Below are 407 nucleotides of genomic sequence, written 5' to 3' on the forward strand. Positions count from 1 at the left end.
CCTTACCCTTCCTGCCCGGGAAGGGCTCTTGGCCGGGCTGGGCTCGGGCAGGAACGAGGGCATAAGCCTACCGCGGGGAGAGGGAGCCTGTCCCACTCGGGACGAGGGGGGTCCCCGCTGGTAGCACCGCAACTCTCCAAACCAAATTACCCCACACAATTCCCCGTGCTATTTACTCGGGCCATTTCTTTTATTCGGTACGATGAAATAAATATTCATTGCGACTGCTGGCTGCACCTGAAATTATAGCCCTAATTGCAGAGCTGTTGGCCTGAGTTACCACATTTGCTGCTTACTCATCCGTAAGAATTGCTCAGCGCCGGGCCCCAGCCGCGGTGGTTCCCTCTGGGGGGGCTCGGTGCCCGCCGGTGCTGGGCGGTGCCGAGCCCCGGGGCCGCTCCCCCGTG

General features: G+C 61.4%; 1 protein-coding gene across 1 annotated transcript in view; it reads right to left on the reverse strand.

Annotated features, from left to right (window-relative positions):
• Positions 1 to 407, reverse strand: part of KCTD1 (potassium channel tetramerization domain containing 1) — a 100,355-nt gene that overhangs the window by 68,277 nt on the left and 31,671 nt on the right. The window lies entirely within an intron of this gene.

Source organism: Geospiza fortis, unplaced genomic scaffold (assembly GCF_000277835.1).
Source record: "Geospiza fortis unplaced genomic scaffold, GeoFor_1.0 scaffold53, whole genome shotgun sequence".
In the NCBI taxonomy this organism is placed as follows: domain Eukaryota; kingdom Metazoa; phylum Chordata; class Aves; order Passeriformes; family Thraupidae; genus Geospiza; species Geospiza fortis.